The sequence below is a fragment of the Ovis canadensis genome, chromosome X (genome assembly GCF_042477335.2).
Source record: "Ovis canadensis isolate MfBH-ARS-UI-01 breed Bighorn chromosome X, ARS-UI_OviCan_v2, whole genome shotgun sequence".
Lineage (NCBI taxonomy): Eukaryota > Metazoa > Chordata > Mammalia > Artiodactyla > Bovidae > Ovis > Ovis canadensis.
In genome coordinates, this window is record NC_091727.1 from 48,677,870 (window position 1) to 48,703,364 (window position 25,495).

Below are 25,495 nucleotides of genomic sequence, written 5' to 3' on the forward strand. Positions count from 1 at the left end.
ACAGAAGAGAAAATAAAAAGGATATATATATATATATATATATATATATATATATATATATATAGAGAGAGAGAGAGAGAGAGAGAGAGAGAGTGGTAGTAAGAAGAATGTCCTCTTTAGTCTTCCATTGACCTCTACACTCAGGGAGCACCTGCCCATCTGCCTACTCAGGACATCATCCAATACTTCTTGGAAGGTCTCTGGACCTGCTGTGGGTGCTGTAGGGTCAGCTCAACCTCAGATCTGGCCTTACTCCAGCTTATACTTGCACCCAAAGTCTAGTCTCAGGCTAATTGCAGGGGTTTAATCCACTGCACCTGTGGCTCCAAGAGTACACTACCTTCTTCTCTTTGCTCACACAACCCCTGGTATTCTGCTTTGGTTTGGGACCTGCTTCTGCTTGTGGGCTTCCCTCTGGTGTCTATACCCTTGGGAAGAGGGAGGGAAAAGGAAGCCATAGTTAGGATGTACTGGGAAGTGCCTGCAACAATACAGACCCTGTGGATATTGTTATAGTCTGAGGTAGGTCATGCTCTCTTTCAGAGGAACTGAGCTTGGATCATGGGTCCCTAGGAATAGCCATGCTGCGTGGGCTCCCAGGAAAGTATGGGCAGTAAGTTGTGCCTGCTCGTGGCTTGGTGGCAGCCTCTACTTCCAGGGTCGGGAATTTTATCCACTGTCTCTGGCATTTGCCTTGGATTTGGCAATAACCAATCAGTTGCATTCCCCACTCTGGGACTGCAAATTGCTGTCACATCTAGTCCCACCCCTAACCTTCCCCCTGCTGGCATTGATGATGGCTTTGGCTGGGCATCTTTACCTCTAGGGTCCAGCAGCTCAAAGCTGTTGCTCATCTCACCAATGGCTTTCATGAAGGCAGGGGTCCTGCAATCTGTGAGCACAGGAGTTAGAGATTCCCCATGGCAATGATCTCTTGCCTCTCTGGGAGGCACAAGCTTTTCCCTGGATTCCCTCGGCTGTGTCATACTAGTCACTTCAATGTATCTTCACTGTAACCAACCCCAGTCCTCACCCTTGCATCTGATCCTTGAAGCCTGAGCCTCAGCATACAGGCCCCACTTGCTGCAGTGGGCATGCAAGTCACTGAGTGGGTCTGACTGGTTCAACAAGACATTGACCCTGGTGGTGCTGGTGCATGGAAAGCAGGCCACATGGGCTGGGGAGACAGTGGATAGTGGGGAACAGGCAAAGGTCCACGTGAGCACCTAGGTTCTTTGAAGGAGGGCTGTGGCAGAGGTTCAGTGAGCTATTTATTTCAGTTATTTTTCAGTTCTAAGATTTCCATTTGTTTCTTCTTTGTATTTTCTATATTTTTCCTGAAACTTTATGTTTCTTTACTGCAGCTGTCTATTTTCACTTGTTTCAAGTGTCTTCATAATTGTTTACTGAAGCATTTCTATCATATCTGCTTAAAAAAGCTTGTCAAATTATTCTAACTTCCCTGTCTTCTTTCTATTGTCATGTACGATTATTTTTTCATTCTGGTTGATAAATTTCTGGTGTTGTTATGATGAGTGATTTTCAAATGTAGCCTTGACATGTTTTCATTATGTTCTGGGACATTGAATTTTAGTTAAACTTTCTATTTTAACTGACTTTCTCTGACATTGCTTTAGCAACTAAGGGGGAAGAACTACCTAATTATATCTAGATGAAGGTGGAAGTCCAGGTTTCATTCTCAGCCTCTGTTGATACCAAAGACAGGTTGGGGGCTCTCCCCAACTGCTGAGAAGGGGTAGGAGTTCTGGCTCCCTGCATTGTGTCTGTTGACACGGTGGTGGGAGGTGAGGTTAGTTACTAGATGCATAGAGCATTGTATCTTTAATATTGTATGTGTGTGTATGTTGCTCAGTCATGTCTGACTCCTTGTGATCCCATGGACTGTAGTCCACCAGGCTCCTCTGTCCATGGAATTCTCCAGGCAAGAATATTGGAGTGGGTTGCCATTTTCTTCTCCAAGGGAATCTTCCTGACCCAGGGATCAAACTTATGTCTCCTACACCATGGGCAGATTGTTTACCATCTAAGCCACCAGAGAAGCCTTAATATTTTATAATATTATGAAATGTGCAAAAGTGCTAAGTCACTCCAGTCATGTCTGACTGTGGCCCTATGGATTGTAGGTCTCCAGGCTGTTCTGTTCATGGGATTCTCTAGGCAAGAATACTGGAGAGGATTGTCATGCCCTCCTACAGAGGGTCTCCCCAACCGAAGGACTGAACCTGTGTCTCTCATGTCTTGTGCATTGGGAAGTGGTTTCTTTACCACTAGTGCCACTTGGGAAGACCTATCAGGTTCCTCCATGATGGGATTTTCAAGACAAGAATGCTGGAGTGGATTGCCATTTCCTTCTCCAGGGGATCTTCCCTACCCAGGAGTCGAACCTGGGTCTCCTGCATTGCAGGCAGACACTTTACCGTCTGAGCCACCAGGGAAGACCTATTATGAAAAGTAAAGCTTATTATTTGAGAGCCTCAGATATGAAATTTACCAGTTAATCAAAAAAATAAAATGCTACTATAAAATACATTTTAAGGCACTATAGCTCAATAAAACAACTTTATATTGTTAACTATTATTTCCATTTAGACAGTCTTCCAAATTTAGCACAAATTTACTTATACTTCAATGAAGATAATGGCATCTGGTCCCATCACTTCATGGGAAATAGATGGGAAAACAGTGGAAACAGTGTCAGATTTTATTTTTGGGGACTCCAAAATCACAGCAGATGGTGATTGCAGCCATTAAATTAAAAGATGCTTACTCCTTGGAAGGAAAGTTATGACCAATCTAGATAGCATGTTGAAAAGCAGAGACATTACTTTACCAACTAAGGTCCATCTAGTCAAGGCTATGGTTTTTCCAGTGGTCATGTATGGATGTGAGAGTTGGACTGTGAAGGAAGCTGAGCACAGAAGAATTGATGCTTTTCAACTGTGGTGTTTGAGAAGACTCATGAGAGTCCCTTGGACTGCAAGGAGATCCAACCAGTCCATTCTGAAGGAGATTAGCCCTGGGTGTTCTTTGGAAGGAATGACGCTAAAGCTGACACTCCAGTACTTTGGCCACCTGATGCGAAGAGTTGATTCATTGGAAAAGACTTTGATGCTGGGAGGGATTGGGGGCACGAGGAAAAGGGGATGACAGAGGATGAGATGGCTGGGCATCACCGACTCGATGGATGTGAGTTTGAGTAAACTCCGGGAGTTGGTGATGGATAGGGAGGCCTGGCGTGCTGCGACTCATGAGGTCACAAAGAGTAAGACAGGACTGAGCGACTGAACTGAACTGAACTGATACTTCTTACTAATATGCACTACACATGTGTTTAGAAGTCTTCAATAATGTAAACAAGCCATGTACACTTTTAAATAATATTTTCTTTGCCATACTTGAATGCAATCTCAAAAACAACAGAATGATCTCTGTTAGTTTCCAAGGCAAACCATTCAATATCACACTGATCCAAGTCTATGCCCCGACCAGTAATGCTAAAGAAGTTGAAGTTGAATGGTTCTGAGAACACCTACAAGACCTCTAGAATTAACACCCCCAAAAGATGTCCTTTTCATTATAGGGGACTGGAATGCAAAAGTAGGAGGTCAAGAAACACCTAGAGTAACAGGCAAATTTGGCCTTGGAGTACAGAATGAAGCAAGGCAAAGGCTAATAGAGGTTTGCCAAGAGGACGCACTGTTCATAGCAAACACCCTCTTCCAACAACACAAGAGAAGACTCTACACATGGACATCACCAGATGGTCAACCCTGAAATCAGATTGATCATATTCTTTGCAGCAAAAGATGGAGAAGCTCTATACAGTCAGCAGAAACAAGACTGGGAGCTGACTATGGCTCAGATCATGAACTCCTTATTGCCAAAGTCAGACTTAAATTGAAAAAGTAGAGAAAATCACTAGACTATTCAGGTATGACCTAAATCAAATCCCTTATGATTATACAGTAGAAGTGACACATAGATTCAAGGGATTAGATCTGATAGACAGAGTGCCTGAAGAACTATGGATGGAGGTTTGTAACATTGTACAGGAGACAGGAATCAAGACTGTCCCCAAGAAAAAGAAATGCAAAAAAGCAAAATGGCTATCTGATGAGGCCTTACAAATAGCTGTGAATAAAAGAGAAGTGAAAAGAAAAGTTAAAAAAGAAAGACATACCCATTTGAATGCAGAATTCCAAAGAGTAGCAAGGAGAGATGAGAAAGCCTTCCTCAGTGATCATTGCAAAGAAATAGAGAAAAATTGTAAAGTAATTAGCCTCCAATTAAAATAAATAAATTTAAATTAAAAAAAAAAACAATAGAATGGGAAAGATTAGAGATCTCTTCAAGAAAATTAGAAGTACCAAGGGAACATTTCATGCAAAGATGGGCTCAATAAAGGACAGGAATGGTTTGGACCTAACAGAAGCAGAAGATATTATAAAGAGGTGCAAAGATACTCAGAAGAACTATACAAGAAAGATCTTCACGACCCATTTAAGCACAATGGTATGATCACTCATCTCAGGCCAGACATCCTGGAATGTGAAGTCAAGTGGGCCTTAGAAAGCATCACTAAAAACAAAGCTAGAGGAGGAGATGGAATTCCAGTTGAGCTATTTCAAATCCTAAAAGAGGATGCTGTGAAAGTGCTGCATTCAGTATGCCAGCAATTTTAGAAAACTCAGCAGTGACCACAAGACTGGAAAAGGTCAGTTTTCATTTCAATCACAAAGAAAGGCAATGCCAAAGAATACTCAAACTACTGCACAATTACACTCATCTCACACACTAGCAAAGTAATGCTCAAAATTCTCCAAGCCAGGCTTCAACAGTACATGAACTTCCAGTTGCTCTACCTCAGTTTAGAAAAGGCAGAGGAACCAGAGATCAATTGCCAACATGTGTTGGATCATCGAAAAAGTGAGAGAGTTCCAGAAAAACATATATTTCTGCTTTATTGACTATGCCAAATCCTTTGACTGTGTGAATCACAAAAACTGGAAAATTCTGAAAGACATGGGAATACCAGACCACCTGACTTGCCTCTTGAGAAATCTGTATACAGGTCAGGAAGTAACAGTTAGAACTGGACATGAAACAATGGACTGTTTCGAAATTGCAAAAGGAGTACATCAAGGCTGTATATTGTCACCCTGCTTATTTAACTTACATGCAAAGTACATCATGAGAAACGCTGGGTTGGATGAAGCACAAGCCAGAATCAAGATTGCTGGGAGAAATATCAATAACCTCAGATATGCAGATGAAACCACCCTTATGGCAGAAAGTGAAGAGGAACTAAAGAGCCTCTTGATGGCAGTGAAAGAGGAGAGTGAAAAGTTGGCTTAAAGCTCAACATTCAAAAAACTAAAATCATGGCATCTGGTCCCATCACTTCATAGCAAATAGATGGGGAAACAGTGGAAACAGTGACAAACTTTGTTTTTTGGGCTCCCATATCACTGCAGATGGTGACCCCAGCCATGAAATTAAAAGACACTTGCTCCTTGGAAGAAAAGCTATGACCAACCTAGACAGCATAGTAAAAAGCAGAGGCATTACTTTGCCTACAAAGGCAAAGCTATGGTTTTTCCAATAGTCATTTATGAATGTGAGTATTGGACCATAAAGAATGTTGACCATCAAAGAATTAATGCTTTTGAACTGTAGTGTTGGAGAAGATTCCTGAGAGTCACTTGGATTGCAAGGAGATCAAACCAGTCCATACTAAAGGAAATCAGTCCTGAATATTCACTGGAAGGACTGATGTTGAAGCTGAAACTCCAATACTTTGGCCACCTGATGTGAAGAGCTGACTCATTTCAAAAGACCAATTCCAGAAAAATAAACGACCCAATCAAAAAATGGGCGAAAGAACTAAATAGACATTTCTCCAAAGAAGATATACAGATGGCTAACAAACACATGAAAGGATGCTCAACATCACTCATTATCAGAGAAATGCAAATCAAGACCACAATGAGGTACCATTTCACGCCAGTCAGAATGGCTGCGATCCAAAAGTCTGCAAGCAATAAATGCTGGAGAGGGTGTGGAGAAAAGGGAAGCCTCTTACACTATTGGTGGGAATGCAAACTAGTACAGCCACTATGGAGAACAGTGTGGAGATTCCTTAAAAAACTGGAAATAGAACTGCCCACTGCTGGGTATACACACCGAGGAAACCAGAATTGAAAGAGACACATGTACCCCAATGTTCATCACAGCACTGTTTATAATAGCCAGGACATGGAAGCAACCTAGATGTCCATCAGCAGACGAATGTATTAGAAAGCCATGGTACATATACACAATGGAGTACTAGTTAGCCATTAAAAAGAATACATTTGAATCAGTTCTGATGAGGTGGATGAAACCGGAGCCTATTATACAGAGTGAAGTAAGCCAGAAAGAAAAACACCAATACAGTATACTAACTCATATATATGGAATTTAGAAAGATGGTAATGATAACCCTGTATGTGAGACAGCAAACGAGACACAGATATATAGAACAGTCTTTTGGACTCTGTGGGAGAGGGAGAGGGTGGGATGATTTGGGAGATTGGCATTGAAACATGTATAATATCATGTATGAAATGAATCACCAGTCTGGTTCGATGCCTAATACTGGATGCTTGGGGCTAGTGCACTGGGATGACCCAGAGGGATGGTACGGGGAGGGAGAAGGGAGGGCAGTTCAGGATGGGGAACACGTGTATACCTGTGGCAGATTCATGATGATGTATGGCAAAACCAATAAATATTTTAAAGTAATTAACCTCCAATTAAAATAAATAAATTTATATGTGTATGTATGTATGTATGTATATATATAAAGACCCTGATGCTGGGAAAGTCCGAATGCAGGAAGAGAACAGGAGACAGTGGAGGATATTGTTGGATGGCATCTCCAACTCAATGGATATGAGTTTGAGTAAACTCTAGGAGTTTGTGATGGAGAGGGAGGCCTGGCGTGCTGCAGTCCATGGGGTCGCAAAAAGTTAGACAGGACTGAGCAACTGAACTGAACAGTTTTAAATAATATTTTCAAATAGAAAAGTCTTAATAATACCTCTTTGAAAAAGAAACAGATCATTCATTTAGATTTTAAGTTGAGATGCTAATATTTGCTTCTATATCCAAGAATTGTTTAGGCCTTATGGAAAAAAAAAACCAGTTAGCATTATAAACATACAATATTACTTAAATCAATTGTGTGTGAAAACACTTATTTATGCTTAAAATTTCCTATTTCTAACTTGGATATCATTGAGTCAGCCAGAAAGTTCGTTTGGATTTTTCCATAACATCTTACAGAAAAAGAGAAATGAACTTTTTGGCCAAATCAATAGTCGAATATTTCATTATGAATTTATCTTGTTAAGAGATAGAATAATGATTAATAGATAATCTAGAAATAGACATATTTACTCTTGTGTTTCATACAAATTAAAGCACTCGGCAATACAATTCTGGATAACTACAATATTTTCCTCTCACATCAGGAAAAGTTGTAAAATAATGAGTCAGGACCAATTATCTTTTATTTCCAAATATAAAATTTGTTTAAACTAAAATCATCTCCAATTTTTATATGTTATATTTATTTTAAAATTAAGAAAAATATTTAAATATTTGGAAGTAGATTTTAAGTTAAAAACATGTAGGCTTGGGGTTCAAGATGGTGATATAGGAAAATCCTGAACTTATCTCCTTCCATGGATATACCATATCCACTGCTAAATAAGGAACAATTCCCTCTGAAAACTAGCCAAACAGTCACTCCACAGCAAAGGATAAAAGAACAACATCAAGACAGATAAGAAAGGTAGAGATGTGCCAAAATGCCATCATTGGCACAGAAATGCACAATTGGGAGGAAACACAATTATGAAACATCTCCCTCTTGAATAAGGGGTTTGTTTCCCACATTGGGCACTGCAACCCTTGGGACCTGCACCATAGAGACAAGCTCTCTAAATTCCTGGCTTTGAAAATCAATGTGTCTTATATCCAGGAGACCCAAAGGGCTATAAGGAATGGAGATTCCTCCTTTAAAAAGCTTATGTGCAGACACACTCACTGAAGACCCGGCACAGAAACAACAATTTGAAAAGCACCTAGACCATATGGGAAAGAGAATTATTTCTAATCTTAAAGCATCTGGCAAAGGGGCAAGGGCCTATTGGGACTCTGTCTTGGCATGAAGGCACTGGCGGATGCCATTTGTATGCTCTCTCTGCCTTGCTAGTGCATGCAGACAAGACTTGACCCCATGTTCTCTCATATCCCCACTGAAGCCTGCACTCACATCCATCACCTGTGCTCTTCCATAGTGCTACTAAAGGTGCTGATTACATACAGTCTACACAGACGATGTCCTTTTAATGTCTGACACTGATGGCCAGGGTCTTGTATTTATGGGATTGAAACAAAGAGACAGTTCCTGGTAGGTTATCACTTGCATGGCACATATAGAATATTGAAACACATCCTGTTTTCCTGTGAAAAAAAGGCCTATTTATTTTTCCTAGAGCTTCAGCCTGGGGGACTGACTTCAAGTTTACCACTCACTTAGATGCTATAGAGGTGCTATTAGGGAGTATAGACCAGGGAACACCATCCTTGTTCTCTCCCTTGGCCTTGCTACAATTCAACAGTACCTCCCAGAAAGGAGCTTAAACATTCATCTGGAGCCCCATTTTTTGCAACTGTCATCCAGATAGCCTGACATAGAGGCCAAGTAGTGTTTACAATTACAGTCCCACTGTATGTATCCTTTAAAAGCTCTTTTTTGAAGGTCTGGCTTCCAATCAGCCTGAAACTAGGTGCTTACTGAGATTCTTCCATGTGGAACACTGACAGGTTTTGGCACAGTCTCAACAACTGTGACCTGTCAAGATCAATACAGTTTCCAGAGACAATGAAAAGTGAGGACAAGATTGAACAATAATCATTTACATGAAACTACTCCTTCAAAACTGGGAGAAGTGCCTGTTTCACCAAATACCTAAAATCAAACACAGATAGTCAAGCAAAATGAGGAAACACAGGGATACATGTCAAATGAAAGAACATAAATCCCCAGACAAAACTCTTAGTGATGTATAGGTAAGTAATTTATCTGATAGAGTTGAAAGTAATGGCCATAAAGATCCTCCCTGAACTTGGGAGAAGAATGGATGGACACATTGAGAATTTCAACAAAGAACTAAAAATGTAAGAAACTACTAAAGAGACATCACAGAGCTGAAGAACACAGTAACTGAACTGAAAAATACACTAAAAGTTATATTAAAGACTTAAGTGTAAGACCTAAAGTCATAAAACTTCTAGAGGAAAACATAGGCTGTATGATCTTTGACAGGATTCTTAGAAATTTTTTCTGGATATATCTTCTTAGGTAAGGTAAGCAAAAGCATAAATAAACAGATGGCACTGCACCAAATTAAAAATCTTTTACACAGCAAAGGAAGCACTGAACAAAATGAAAAGGCTACCTACTGAATGGAGAAATATTCATTAATGATATATCCAGTAAGGGGTTAATGTCCAAAATATATGAACAATTCATGCAACTCAAAATTTTAAAAGGACAACCCAATTTAAAAATAGGAAGAGGCCTGGAATAAACATTTTTCTAAGGAGACATACAGATAGCCAACAGGTTCATAAAAAGATACTCAACATCACTGATCATCAGGGAAATGCAAATCAAAAACACAATGAGATGTCACCTCACACATGTCAGAATAGCTATTATATGAAAGGAAACAAATAACAAGTGCTGGTGTGGGTGTGGAAAAAAGAGAACTCTTGTGCACCATTAGTGGAAATGTAAACTGGTGCAACCAGTAAGGAAAACAGTGTAGGGATTACTCAAGAAACACTCCTGGGTATTTACCTGAGGAAGAGGAAGACAGTAATTTGAAAATATATATGTACTTCTGTGTACACTGGCATTATTTATAATAGCCAAGACAGGGAAGCAGCCTAAATGCCAATCTATTGACAAATAAATAAAGAATATGTGATCTCTCTCTCATGTGCATGCACATGCACACACACACACACACACACACACACATGCACCTACACACACACAGACAGAAACCAAACAATGGAATATTACTCAGCCATAAAAGAATGAAATGTTTCTATTTACAACAACATTTTGTTGTTCAGCCTCTATGTCATGTCTGACTCTGCAACCCATGGACTGCCACACGTCAGGATTCCCTTTCCTTTACTATCTCCCAAAGCTTGCTCAAATTCATAACCATTGAGATGGTGATGCCATCCAAACATCTCATCCTCAGTTGACCCCTTCTTCTGCTCTCAATCTTTCCGAGCATCAGGATCTTTTCCAAAGAGTCGGCTCTTCACACCAAGTGGCCAAAGTATTGGAGCTTCAGCTTCCGCATCAGTCCTTTCAATAAATCAGTTCATTTCAGTTGCTCAGTCGTGTCTGACTTTTTGCGACCCCATGAATCGTAGCACGCCAGGCCTCGCTGACCATCACCAGCTCCCAGAGTTCACTCAGACTCACGTCCATCGAGTCAGTGATGCCATCCAGCCATCTCATCCTCTGTCGTCCCCTTCTCCTCCTGCCTTCAATCCCTCCCAGCATCAGAGTCTTTTCCAATGAGTCAACTCTTCGCATGAGGTGGCCAAAGTACTGGAGTTTCAGCTTCAGCATCATTCCCTCCAAAGAACACCCAGGGCTGATCTCCTTCAGAATGAACTGGTTGGATCTCCTTGCAGTCCAAGGGACTCTCAAGAGTCTTCTCCAACACCACAGTTCAAAAGCATCAATTCTTCGGTGCTCAGCTTTCTTCACAGTCTAACTCTCACATCCATACATGACCACTGGAAAAACCATAACCTTGACTAGGCGGACCTTAGTCGGCAAAGTAATGTTTCTGCTTTTGAATATGCTATCTAGGTTGGTCATAACTTTTCTTCCAAGGAGTTAGCATCTTTTAATTTCATGGCTGCAGTCACCATCTGCAGTGATTTTGGAGCCCCCAAAAAATAAAGTCTGACACTGTTTCCACTGTTTTCCCATCTATTTCCCATGAAGTGATGGGACCAGATGCCATGATCTTCGTTTTCTGAATGTTGAGCTTTAAACAAACTTTTTCACTCTCCTCTTTCACTTTCATCAAGAGGCTTTTTAGTTCCTCTTTACTTTCTTCCATAAGGGCGGTGTCAGCTGCATATCTGAGGTTATTGATATTTCTCCCAGCAATCTTGATTCCAGCTTGTTCTTCTTCCAGCCTAGCGTTTCTCATGATGTACTCTGCATATAAGTTAAATAAGCAGGGTGACAATATACAGCCTTGACGTACTCCTTTTCCTATTTGGAGCCAGTCTGTTGTTCCATGTCCAGTTCTAACTGTTGCTTCCTAACCCACATATAGGTTTCTCAAGAGGCAGGTCAGGTGGTCTGGTATTCCCATCATTATTATGATCCACACAGTCAAAGACTTTGGCATAGTCAATAAAGCAGAAATAGATATTTTTCTGGAACTCTCTTGCTTTTTTGATGACCCAGTGGATGTTGTCAATTTGATCTCTGTTTCCTCTGCCTTTTGTAAAACCAGCTTGAACATCTAGAAGTTCATGGTTCATGTATTGCTGAAGCCTGGCTTGGATATTCAGGGTTAATTTCCTTTAGGATTGGCTGATTTGATCTCCTTGCTGTCCAAAGTACTCTCAAGAATCTTCTCCAGCACCACAGTTCAAAAACATCAATTCTTCAGTGCTCAGCTTTCTTTATGGTCCAACTCTCACATCTGTATATAACTACTGGAAAACCATTGCTTCAACTATGCAGACCTTTGTCAGCAAAGTGATGTCTCTGCTTTGTAATGCGTTGTCTAGTTTTGTCATAGCTTTTCTTCCAAGGAGCAAGTGTCTTTTATTTTTTTGGCTGCAATCACCATCTTCAGTGATGTTGGAGCCCAAGAAAATTAAGTCTGTCATTGTTTCCAGTTTTTCCCCTATCTATTTGCCATGAGATGATGGACTGAATGCCATGATCATTGTTTTAAAAATGTTGAGTTTTTAGCTAGCGTTTTCATTCTCCTTTTTCACCTTCATTAAAAGGCTTTTATTTCCTCTTTGCTTTCTGTCATTAGACTGGTATCATCTGCATATCTAAGGCTGTTGATATTTCTCCTGGCAATCTTGAATCAAGCTTGTGATTCATCCAGCCTGGCATTTTGCATGATGTACTCTGCATTGAAGTTAAATAAGCAGGGCAAAAATATGCAAAAATAAGAATGAACCTAAAGGGTATTATGCTAAGTGAATACTTCACATGTAGAGAAAGTACAAACATCACATGATTTCACTAATATGCAGAATCTAAAAATCAAACTACCTTAGAATTTAAACAAAAAAATCAAGCTGATAGATACAGAGAACACATCGATGGCTGCCAGAGGGGAAAAAAGTGTGATTAGTGAATGGCTGAAGGGTGTCAAGAGATACAAACTTATAGTTATAAAGTAAATAAGTCATGGAGATGTAATACACAGTATGGTTGCTATGGTCAATAATATTTTATTGTGTATTTGAACTTTGATAATAAAGTACATCTTTACTTCTATAGTGAGTTATAGTAGATTAAGTGAAAGAGGAGAGTGAAAAAGTTGGCTTAAAGTGCAACATTCAGAAAATGAAGATCATGGCATCTGGTTCCATCACTTCATGGGAAATAGGTGGGAAAACAGTGGAAACAGTGTCAGACTTTATTTTGGGGGGGCTCCAAAATCACTGCAGGTGGTGATTGCAGCCATGAAATTAAAAGACGCTTACTCCTTGGAAGAAAAGTTATGACCAACCTAGATAGCATATTCAAAAGCAGAGACATTACTTTGCCAACTAAGGTCCGTCTCGTCCAGGTTATGGTTTTTCCAGTGGTCATGTATGGATGTGAGAGTTGGGCTGTGGAGACGACTGAGCGCCAAAGAATTGATGCTTTTGAACTGTGGTGTTGGAGAAGACTCTTGAGAGTCCCTTGGACTGCAAGGAGATCCAACCAATCCATTCTGAAGGAGATCAGCCCTGGGATTTCTTTGGAAGGAATGATACTAAAGCTGAAACTCCAGTACTTTGGCTACCTCATGCGAAGAGTTGACTCATTGGAAAAGACTCTGATGCTTGGAGGAGGCAGGAGGAGAAGGGGACAACAGAGGATGAGATGGCTGGATGGCATCACTGACTCAATGGACGTGAGTCTGTGATGGAGTTTGTGATGGGCAGGGAGTCCTGGTGTTCTGCGATTCATGGGGTCACAAAGAGTCGCACGTGACTGAGCGACTGAACTGAACTGAACTGCAATGAACAATGTTGTTTTAGTTTCAGATACACAGGAAATTGATTCAGTTATTTATACACGTGTGTGTGTGTATATATGTATATATACATATATATACATATATACACATATATATATACACATATATTCTTTTCCAAATTCTTTTACCATTTAGGTTATTACAGAATATTGAGAAGCGTTCTCTGTGCTATACAATAGGTCTTTATTGGTTATCTATTTTAATGAAACAGTGTGTATATGAAAATACCAAGCTCCCAATCTGTCCTGCCCCCTCCCCTGGTAAACATAAATTTATTCTCTAAATCTATTAATCTGTCTATGTTTTGTAAATAAGAGGTTTATGTAAAATATTTTTATATTCCTCATATAAGTGATATCATAGAATTGTTGTCTTTCTCTGATTTACTTTGCTTATGATAATCTTCAGGTCTATCCATGTTGCAGCAAATGGCATTATTTCCTTCTTATTATTTTATTCCTTTTTTATGCTCCATTGTATAAATATATCATACCATCTTTATCCATTCATCTGTCAATAGGTATTTTTCTGTTGTTTAGTCGCTCAGGCGTGTCTGACTCTTTGCGATCCCATGGACTGCAGTATGCCAGACTTCCCTGTCTTTACTGTCTCCCTGAATTTGCTTAAACTCTTGTGCATTGAATTAATGATGCTACCCAGCCGTCTTGTCCTCTGTCAACCCCTTCTCCTCTGCCCTCAGTCTTTCTCAGCATCAGAGTCTTCTCCAATGAATCAGCTCTTTGCATGAGGTGGACAAAGTATTGAAGTTTCAGATTCAGTATCAGTCTTTCCAGTGAATATTCAGGGCTGAGTTTCTTCAGGATTGACTGGTTTGATCTCCTTGCTGTCCAGGGGCCTCTAAAAAGTCTTCTCCAGCTTTACAGCTTGAAAACGTCAATTATTCATCACTCTGTCTTCTTTATGGTCCAACTCTTACATCTGTATATGACTACTGGTAAAACCATAGCTTTGACTCTACTGACCTTTGTTGGAAAAGGACCTTTGTCAGCAAAGGAGCTTTTTCAGCAATAGAGATTTAAGTTGCTTTATATCTTGGATATTGTAAATAGTGCTGCATGTTTTTGTGCCAGTATCATACTATCTTGATGACTGCAGCTTTGTGGTATAGTCTGAAGTCAGAAAGTTGATTCCTCTAGCTCCATTCTTCTTTCTCAAGATTGCTTTGGCTATTCCATACAAATTTTGAATTTTTTTCTTCTAGTTCTGTGAAGAATAGCACTGATGATTTGATAGGAATTTCATTGAGTCTGTAGATTACATTTTGTCATTTTAGTCATCTTCACAATATTGATTCTTCCAATCCAGGTGCATAGAATATCTCTTAATCTGTTTACAACATCTTTCATCCATGGCTTATAGTTTTCTTATACAAGATTTTCATTTCCATAGCTAGATTTATTCCTAGGTATTTTAATCTTGTTGTTGCAACAGCAAATGGTATTGGTTCCTTAATTTCTTTCTATTTTTTTCATTGTTAGTGCATAAAAATACAAGTGATTTCTGTGTACTAATTTTGTATCCTGCAACTTTACTAAATGTACTGATTACCTCTAATAGCTTGGAGATAGTGTCTTTAGGGTTTTCTATGTATAATATGTCATCTGTAAACAATGAGAGTTTTATTTCTTCTTTTCCAACCTGGATTCCTTATATTTTTTTTCTTCTCTGAATATCATAGCTAGGACTTCCAAAACAGCATTGCATGTTAGTGGCAAGAGTGAGCATCCTTGTCTTGTTCCTTATCCTAGAGGGAATGATTTCAATTTTTCACTGATGAGGATAATATTTGTTGTGAGTTTGCTGTATGTGGCCTTTATTTTATTGAGGTAGATTGCTTCTAAGCCCATTTTTGAGAAGTTTTTATTATAAAGGTGTGCTGAATTTTGTTGAAATTTTTCCTGTATCTATTGAAATTATCAGGGCTTCCCTGGTAGCTCAGATGGTAAAGTGTCTGCCTACAATGCGGGAGACCTGGGTTCGATCCCTGGGTTGGGAAGATCCCCTGGAGAAGAAAATGACAACCCACTCCAGTAATTATCAAATGTTTTTTTTTTTTTATCCTTTAATTTGTTAATATGTGTGTCACATTGGCGGGGAAATAGATTTGCTCATTTGAAGAGTCCTTGCATCCCTGAGATAAACCCAACTTGATCATGGTTTATGATATTTTTCATGTGTTTTAAAATTCTGTTTGCTAGAATTTTATTGAAAATTTTTGCATCGATGTTCATCAGCGATATTGGCCTATAATTTCCTTTTTTTGTGTGATGTTTTTGTCTAGTTTTGGTTTCAGGGTGGTGGTGGCCTCATATAATGACTTTGGAAGTATTCTTTCATCTGCAATTTTTTGAAAGATTTTCAGAAGGATAGGCATTAACTCTTCTCTAAATGTTTTATAGAATTCACCTGTAGAGTCATCTGGCCCTGAGCTTTTTTTTCTGGGATATTTTTGATCACAGTATCTATTTCAGTGCTTGTAACTGGCTTGTTCATAATTGTATTTCTTCCTGGTTCAGTCTTAGAAGGTTGAACTTTCCTGAGAATCTGTCAGTTTCTTACGGATGCCCATTTTATTGGTGTATAGCTGTTCACAATAGTCTCTTATGATCCTTTGTTTCTGCATTGTCTGCTGTAACATCTCCTTTTCTATTTTTAATTTTTTTGATTTGATTCTTCTCCCTATTTTTTATCGATGAGTCTGACTAATGGTTTGTCAATTTTGTTTATCTTCTTAAAAAAGCAGCTTTTAGTTTTTATTAATCTTTACTATTGTTTCCTTCAGTTGTTTTTCATTTTTTCTGCTCTGATCTTTATGATTCTTTCCTTCTACTAACTTTGGGAGGGTTTTGTTCTTCTTTTCCAGTTGTTTTAGGTATAAAGTTAGGTTCTTTATTTGATATTTTTATTGTTTCTTGAGGTAGGATTATATTGCTATAAACTTCCCTCTTAGAACTGCTTTTAGTGCATCCTATATGTTTTGGGTCATGTTTTCATTTTTGTTTCTTTCTAGAAACTTTATGATTTCTCTTTTTATTTCTTCCATAACCTGTTTGTTATTCAGAAATATTGTTTAATCTCAATGTGTTCCTGTTTTTTACAGTTTTTTCCTGTGTAATTATTACCTGGTCTTATAGTGCTGTGGTCAGAAAAGATTTTTGATATGATTTCAATTTTCTTCAATTTACTGATGCTTTATTTGTGACCCAAGATGTGGTCTGTCCTGCAGAATGTTCCATGTGCACTTGATTTTTTTTTTAAAGAACAAACTAAATCTTTAATGGATTTCAAATACAAAAAATTAAAGACATGTTACAAAAGTAATATAATATTGTTTCCTTAATTTCTTTTTCTACTTTCTCATTATTCGTGTATAGGAATGCAAGGGATTTCTGTGTGTTGATTTTATATCCTGCAACTTTACTATATTCATTGATTAGCTCTAGTAATTTTCTGGTGGAGTCTTTAGGGTTTTCCATGTAGAGGATCATGTCATCTGCAAACAGTGAGAGTTTTACTTCTTCTTTTCCAATTTGGATTCCTTTTATTTCTTTTTCTGCTCTGATTGCTGTGGCCAAAACTTCCAGAACTATGTTGAATAGTAGCGGTGAAAGTGGACACCCTTGTCTTGTTCCTGACTTTAGGGGAAATGCTTTCAATTTTTCACCATTGAGGATAATGTTTGCTGTGGGTTTGTCATAGATAGCTTTTATTATGTTGAGGTATGTTCCTTCTATTCCTGCTTTCTGGAGAGTTTTTATCATAAATGGATGTTGAATTTTGTCAAAGGCCTTCTCTGCATCTATTGAGATAATCATATGGTTTTTATTTTTCAATTTGTTAATGTGGTGAATTACATTGATTGATTTGCGGATATTGAAGAATCCTTGCATCCCTGGGATAAAGCCCACTTGGTTATGGTGTATGATCTTTTTAATGTGTTGTTGGATTCTGATTGCTAAAATTTTGTTGAGGATTTTTGCATCTATGTTCATCAGAGATATTGGCCTGTAGTTTTCTTTTTTTGTGACATCTTTGTCAGGTTTTGGTATTAGGGTGATGGTGGCCTCATAGAATGAGTTTGGAAGTTTACCTTCCTCTGCAATTTTCTGGAAGAGTTTGAGGAGGATAGGTGTTAGCTCTTCTCGAAATTTTTGGTAGAATTCAGTAGAAAAAGAAATTAAGGAAACAATTCCATTCACCATTGCAACGAAAAGAATAAAATACTTAGGAATATATCTACCTAAAGAAACTAAAGACCTATATATAGAAAACTATAAAACACTGATGAAAGAAATCAAAGAGGACACTAATAGATGGAGAAATATACCATGTTCATGGATTGGAAGAATCAATATAGTGAAAATGAGTATACTACCCAAAGCAATTTACAAATTCAATGCAATCCCTATCAAGCTACCAGCCACATTTTTCACAGAACTAGAACAAATAATTTCAAGATTTGTATGGAAATACAAAAAACCTCGAATAGCCAAAGCAATCTTGAGAAAGAAGAATGGAACTGGAGGAATCAACTTGCCTGACTTCAGGCTCTACTACAAAGCCACAGTCATCAAGACAGTATGGTACTGGCACAAAGACAGACATATAGATCAATGGAACAAAATAGAAAGCCCAGAGATAAATCCACACACATATGGACACCTTATCTTTGACAAAGGAGGCAAGAATATACAATGGAGTAAAGACAACCTCTTTAACAAGTGGTGCTGGGAAAACTGGTCAACCACTTGTAAAAGAATGAAACTTGATCACTTTCTAACACCGCACACAAAAATAAACTCAAAATGGATTAAAGATCTAAATGTAAGATCAGAAACTATAAAACTCCTAGAGGAGAACATAGGCAAAACACTCTCCGACATAAATCACAGCAGGATCCTCTATGATCCACCTCCCAGAATTCTGGAAATAAAAGCAAAAATAAACAAATGGGATCTAATTAAAATTAAAAGCTTCTGCACAACAAAGGAAAATATAAGCAAGGTGAAAAGACAGCCTTCGGAATGGGAGAAAATAATAGCAAATGAAGCAACTGACAAACAACTAATCTCAAAAATATACAAGCAACTTATGCAGCTCAATTCCAGAAAAATAAACGACCCAATCAAAAAATGGGCCAAAGAACTAAATAGACATTTCTCCAAAGAAGACATACGGATGGCTAACAAACACATGAAAAGATGCTCAACATCACTCATTATTAGAGAAATGCAAATCAAAACCACAATGAGGTACCACTTCACACCAGTCAGAATGGCTGCGATCCAAAAATCTGCAAGCAATAAATGCTGGAGGGGGTGTGGAGAAAAGGGAACCCTCCTACACTGTTGGTGGGAATGCAAACTAGTACAGCCACTATGGAGAACAGTGTGGAGATTCCTTAAAAAATTGCAAATAGAACTACCTTATGACCCAGCAATCCCACTGCTGGGCATACACACCGAGGAAACCAGAATTGAAAGAGACACATGTACCCCAATGTTCATCGCAGCACTGTTTATAATAGCCAGGACATGGAAACAACCTAGATGTCCATCAGCAGATGAATGGATAAGAAAGCTGTGGTACATATACACAATGGAGTATTACTCAGCCGTAAAAAAGAATTCATTTGAATCAGTTCTGATGAGATGGATGAAACTGGAGCCGATTATACAGAGTGAAGTAAGCCAGAAAGAAAAACACCAATACAGTATACTAACACATATATATGGAATTTAGGAAGATGGCAATGACGACCCTGTATGCAAGACAGGGAAAGAGACACAGATGTGTATAACGGACTTTTGGACTCAGAGGGAGAGGGAGAGGGTGGGATGATTTGGGAGAATGACATTCTAACATGTATACTATCATGTGAATTGAATCGCCAGTCTATGTCTGACGCAGGATGCAGCATGCTTGGGGATGGTGCATGGGGATGACCCAGAAAGATGTTATGGGGAGGGAGGTGGGAGGGGGGTTCATGTTTGGGAATGCATGTAAGAATTAAAGATTTTAAAATTTAAAAAATAAAAAACTAAAATAAAAAAATATATAATATTGTTAACCATACTCTATCATTTTAATATTATTAACACAATATTTGAATTATTCATGAAAAGTAAAAAAAGAGTTATCTTATTTGGGGGGGGGGATCTCCCTCAAATATCCTGCCTCTTTTTATAACTTTGAGATCTTTACTTACTTGCTTAGTTACTTGAGGGCAAAGACTATAAAAAACTGATGGTAAGTTTGGTTTAAAAGCATTTGTTTTGTCTTCATTTCTTGTTTATAGTTTCATCACACATAAATGGAGAGTCTGATGCTGTTCATTTTAATGCTGTCGTGTTTCTCTTATTACCTGGTCAGAAAGTGTGAACTGATAACAAAACTCTGAGTGACTCAGGGTAGTAGCTGATTACACTTACACAGATTGAGGGGTCTATTTGCGGACTCTAAGGTTTGTCTTTTTGCATAAAATAAAAAACTGGGTCTTTGAGCTTAGTCTCAAGATGATTCAGGCTTCTGATTTTTCAATATATTGAAATAATGGTATTTTACTAATTACTAGTATTTCAGTATTTAAAAGTAGCTTTCCATACCAAAACAACAGCCTACCAAAAACTAGTATTAGAATCATTAATGCAAATCCTGGGACATTCTGATGCAACCTGTTTAACTTCCAGGTGAGTTACTGAGTGCCAAATATGAAGATTCCCTATGGGCTGAGTGCAAGAGATGCTGTTGTAGACAGCTGCCCTGTAGTGGACAAATTATCAAAACTGGGCCAGTCAAATTGCTCCAGAGATTACAGCCCCAAAGAGCCTATCAATAAACACAAGGTCCACAAATTAACACTCAGATTTTCCCTTTAAACAGTAAATATATTTTACCCTTTGAATATGGATTTGAATACCTTTTCCATTTGAACATCAAAGTAATGGAATATCCTGTGGCAACGCATTTCCAAATAACATAAAATGATGCATCATATTTCTAACTGACCTTCTTCACAGAGTGTTCCATTGAAGAACACACGTTGGAACTGTGAAGGTTCACTTCAGTTCACCTTTTTGTAAAGGAAATGCTTCTGTCATAATATCACAAATATATTCCCCCAGATCTTGATTTTTGCTTGAATCTGTGGTATTTTTCCCAGTCTGAAGTTCTTTTACCCCTATGTAGCTAGTTTTTTCATTTATAGTTTCCATGCTAACAGACTTTTTAAATTGTTCTTTCCTGATAAAAGTCTTACAAAACCTTCTGGAATTCTTATCCAGCCTAAACCCCAGTTCTAGAAAACATTCTCCAGTGCAGCACTGTCCAGCCCTGTACACAGTAGCCCTATGGATGGTTGCAGCTCTACCCTCTCCAGGCTGTCTGCGTGGTGCTCTTGACTTTTTATTAGTGATTGGTGTCAGTCCCTCTCCCCACCTTACGGGCAGTGACTGTATTTGATTCATTCTGGTGTCCCAGTTCAGATCCAGGTTTAGTGTGTAATGAATGAATAAGCTGATGTGTAGGATGAGTTAGCTGCAGCCAAGTCAGCATGCCTGAGCCCCGTCTGTGAGGCCGCATTACTGACCACCAGCATAATCCTGAGAACATGGACTGATAGCCATGCAGACCTGGGTTCTTGTAACTCATTTGCTCTGTGACCCTGGGTAAGTCATTTATCCTTTCTGGACTTCAGTTACCTTCTCTCTCCAAGGGAGAGAAATGAGGATGAAATATAATTTGGAGTATCACCTGGCCAAACTTCATTTTGTAGATGGGTAAAACTAAGGCACAAAGAGAGAGGTTCAGGCTCCAAGTCTATTAGAAGAGTCCGATTCCGGAGTTCTTTCCAGCTGTTCTGTCCATCTATGTGCCCTGAGAGCACTGCCTCCCAGCCACCCCACTGACCTTAGCAGATGCTAAGTTCCGACCCAGAACCCTCTCACCTCTATTCCTCGGTCAATGGCTACTTTGCTCAGCCGCACAGCAATGGGGGCCTAGGGAAAAGCAAACGCTTGGTTGAGAAGGGGGTCAGTCAGTGCTCACAGTTAGGCACACAAGCTCCATGATGGGGGAGGAGGTCTGAGTAGAAATCCAGCTATTCTAGTGTCAGTTTACTTTTGTTAGTGTTATACCTACTAATTAGCTAATGTTCCTTTTCAATATTGAAGCCTAACTGATTGATCCCTAACCCTCGTAGTCCTGACCATCTGGAATTCTTGTCATTTAATGCATCCCTCCGGCATGTACAACATACTCCGTCGTACACATGCTTTCCCACCCACAGACTTGTCTGATGGTCACAGGCTGCCCCCCATCCCTTCAGGGTGGGTTTAATCGAGGCTCAGGTCCTGAAGCAGTTGGCCACGTTCATCCAGTCAGTGGTGAAGCTTGGATCTGATTCCCAGTCAGCTTTCCCACTGCTGCTCCCGTCCTCCACCCCTCTCATCTCAGCAAACACAAGCCTCCACCGCAAGCACGTTTTCCCCAGGAGGGTGGAAAAGGTCGGCAGTAGGAACTTGGACTTCGGAATCTGACAGGCCTGGATCGAAATCCTGAGGGGCATTTTGTAGGGGCCACTTGGAAGCAAGAGCACCAAAGTGACCATCTTTGCCTCACCGATCTTGCTTCTAGTTATTTTGTGCCACTGCAGGTCTGGCCCTCCATTCCCCACCACACTTCCAGGCAAGGAGTGCGTTTGCCTCCTATTTTGTTCATATTATATTATTTGAAGGTTTTGTAAGACTTTTACCATGTGCACTTGAGAAGAAAGTGTATTCTTCTACATTTTGATGGAATATCCTGAAGATATTAATTGGGTCCATCTGGATCAAATGTCTCATTTAAAGCTTGAGTTTCCTAATTAATTTTCTGTTTTGATAATCTGTCCATTGGTGTAAGTGGAGTGTTAAAGTTCCCTACTATTATTGTTTTGCTGTCAATTTCCCCATTTATGACTGTTAGTGTTTGCCTTATGTATTCAGGTGCTCCTATGTTGAGTGCATAAATATTAGCAATTGCTATTTCTTCTACTTTGATTGATACCTTGAACATTATATACTGTCCTTATCTCTTTTAATATTCTTTTTTATGGTCTATTTTGTCTAATATGAGATCTGCCACTCCAGCGTTCTTTTGGTTTCCACTTGCATAGAATATCTTTTTTTCCTTCCTCCCACTTTGTTTGTATGTGTCTCTCAGTCTGAAATGGTGCTGTTGTACACGGTACATATATAGGTATATTTTTGCTTCCATACGGCCAGTCTGTGTCTTTTGGTTGGAGCATTTAATTCATTTACATTTAAACTTATTATTGATATATATGTTCCTATTGACACTTTCTTAATTGTTTTGGGTTTTTTTTTTTTTTTTTTGGTAGGTCTTTTCCTTCTCTTGTGTTTCCTACCTATAGAAGTCCCTTTAACTTTTGTTGTAAAGCTGGTTTGGTAATGGTTCAGTTCAGTCACTCAGTCGTGTCCAACTCTTTGCGATCTCATGAACCACAGCACACCAGGCCTCGCTGTCCATTCTCAACTCCCAGAGTCCACCCAAACCCATGTCCATTGAGTTAGTGATGCCATCCAACCATCTCATCCTCTGTCATCCCCTTCTTCTCCTGCCCTTAATCTTCCCTAGCATCAGGGTTCTTTCAAATGAGTCAGCTCTTCACATCAGGTGGCCAACGTATTGGAGTTTCAGCTTCAACATCAGTCCCTCCAATGAACACCCAGGACTGATGTCCTTTAGGATGGACTGGTTGGATCTCCTTGCATTCCAAGCTACTCTCAAGAGTCTTCCCCAACATCACACAGTTCAAAAGCATCAATTCTTTGGTGCTCAGCTTTCTTTATAGTCCAACTCTCACATTCATACATGACCACTGGAAAAACCATAATTTTGACAAGACAGATCTTTGTTGGCAAAGTAATGTCTGTTTTTTAATATGCTGTCTAGGTTGGTCATAACTTTCCTTCCAAGGAGTAAGCATCTTTTAATTTCATGGCTGCAAACACCATCTGCAGTGATTTTGGTAATGGTACATTCTCTTAACGTTTGCTTGTCTGTAAAGCTTTTGATTTCTCCATTAATTTTTTTTTTTAGTTTTTTATTTTTTAAATTTTAAAATCTTTAATTCTTACATGCATTCCCAAACATGAACCCCCCTCCCACCTCCCTCCCCATAACATCTTTCTGGGTCATCCCCATGCACCATCCCCAAGCATGCTGCATCCTGCGTCAGACATAGACTGGCGATTCAATTCACATGATAGTATACATGTTAGAATGTCATTCTCCCAAATCATCCCACCCTCTCCCTCTCCCTCTGAGTCCAAAAGTCCGTTATACACATCTGTGTCTCTTTCCCTGTCTTGCATACAGGGTCGTCATTGCCATCTTCCTAAATTCCATATATATGTGTTAGTATACTGTATTGGTGTTTTTCTTTCTGGCTTACTTCACTCTGTATAATCGGCTCCAGTTTCATCCATCTCATCAGAACTGATTCAAATGAATTCTTTTTTACGGCTGAGTAATACTCCATTGTGTATATGTACCACAGCTTTCTTATCCATTCATCTGCTGATGGACATCTAGGTTGTTTCCATGTCCTGGCTATTATAAACAGTGCTGCGATGAACATTGGGGTACATGTGTCTCTTTCAATTCTGGTTTCCTCGGTGTGTATGCCCAGCAGTGGGATTGCTGGGTCATAAGGTAGTTCTATTTGCAATTTTTTAAGGAATCTCCACACTGTTCTCCATAGTGGCTGTACTAGTTTGCATTCCCACCAACAGTGTAGGAGGGTTCCCTTTTCTCCACACCCCCTCCAGCATTTATTGCTTGCAGATTTTTGGATCGCAGCCATTCTGACTGGTGTGAAGTGGTACCTCATTGTGGTTTTGATTTGCATTCCTCTAATAATGAGTGATGTTGAGCATCTTTTCATGTGTTTGTTAGCCATCCGTATGTCTTCTTTGGAGAAATGTCTATTTAGTTCTTTGGCCCATTTTTTGATTGGGTCATTTATTTTTCTGGAGTTGAGCTGCATAAGTTGCTTGTATATTTTTGAGATTAGTTGTTTGTCAGTTGCTTCATTTGCTATTATTTTCTCCCATTCCGAAGGCTGTCTTTTCACCTTGCTTATATTTTCCTTTGTTGTGCAGAAGCTTTTAATTTTAATTAGATCCCATTTGTTTATTTTTGCTTTTATTTCCAGAATTCTGGGAGGTGGATCATAGAGGATCCTGCTGTGATTTATGTCGGAGAGTGTTTTGCCTATGTTCTCCTCTAGGAGTTTTATAGTTTCTGGTCTTACCTTTAGATCTTTAATCCATTTTGAGTTTGTTTTTGTGTGTGGTGTTAGAAAGTGATCAAGTTTCATTCTTTTACAAGTGGTTGACCAGTTTTCCCAGCACCACTTGATTTCCCCATTAATTTTGAGTGAGATCCTTGCCAGTTTGAGTAATCTTGGTTGTAGATTTTTTTTTCCTTTCAATATTATAAGTATAACCTGACATTCCCCCTTTGTGTTCAGAGTTTCTGCTGAAAAATCAACTGTTAATCTTATGGGATTTCCTTTGTATGTAAATTGTTGCTTTTCCCTTGCTGCTTTTAATATTCTTTGTTTAATATTTGTTAGTTTGATTAGTATGTGTCTCAGTGTGCTTCTCCTTGAGTTTATCCTGTATGAGACTCTCTGTGCTTCTTGGACTTGATTCACTAATTTTTTTTTCCCATGTTGGGGACATTTTAGACTATAATCTCTTCAAAAATTTTCTCAGGCCCTTTCTTTATCTCTTCTTCCTCTGGGATTCCTGCCTCATTTATCCTTCAGCCTCTCCATCTGGCAATTACCTGTTTGTTCTTTGTATCCATGATTCTGTTCCTGTTTGTTCACTTGTTTTGTTTTTCAGATTCCTCCTATAAGTGAAATCCTATGGTATTTCTCCTTCTTTGTCTGACCAATTTCACTTAGTACATCCGTGCTGTTGCAAATAGCAATATCTCATTTTTTATGGCTGAGTAGTTTTCCATATATATTCATACATGTGATTAAGTATATATATATACGTATA

General features: G+C 39.0%; 1 non-coding gene across 1 annotated transcript; it reads right to left on the minus strand.

The window, feature by feature from the left end:
- Nucleotides 1-2,384: 2,384 nt before the first annotated feature.
- TRNAC-GCA (transfer RNA cysteine (anticodon GCA)) lies at nucleotides 2,385-2,456 on the minus strand. Its single transcript has one exon. It is a non-coding gene; the product is annotated as a tRNA-Cys (tRNA).
- Between the last annotated feature and the right edge of the window lie 23,039 nt (nucleotides 2,457-25,495).